Genomic DNA, 432 nt, shown 5'->3' on the forward strand with positions numbered 1-432 from the left:
TTGCAATGCAATAAAAGAAGGTTAATTTTGATTGGAAATTCTTTGAGAAGACCAAATATGAGTAATTAGCTAGTCTTTCTAATCACAATAATCAAGCTACAGAATATTATTGTGTTGGAGGAATTTTTTGAAAGACATACATTTCCCAATTAAAAGAATGTTTTTTAACTTGGGAAATACCTGTTCTGGCATTGTTATTCTACTTGTCACTGCCTCCATGTGGCCCATCCTTCGAACAGTGCTTTGTACATGTCACCAGCATGGGTGAAAGTTGTGCAACACTGGCATTGGCCACAATTATGATGTCACTTGGCTTGACAGGTCTTCCCATGCATGGCATATCACTCAACATTCAACAAATGCGTTTTACGTGCCACAACTACAAGAGCCATCAGCAGCTTGATGGTACCACTTGGTAGAAACGTTAGCACG

Source organism: Octopus sinensis, linkage group LG30, assembly GCF_006345805.1.
Source record: "Octopus sinensis linkage group LG30, ASM634580v1, whole genome shotgun sequence".
NCBI lineage: Eukaryota > Metazoa > Mollusca > Cephalopoda > Octopoda > Octopodidae > Octopus > Octopus sinensis.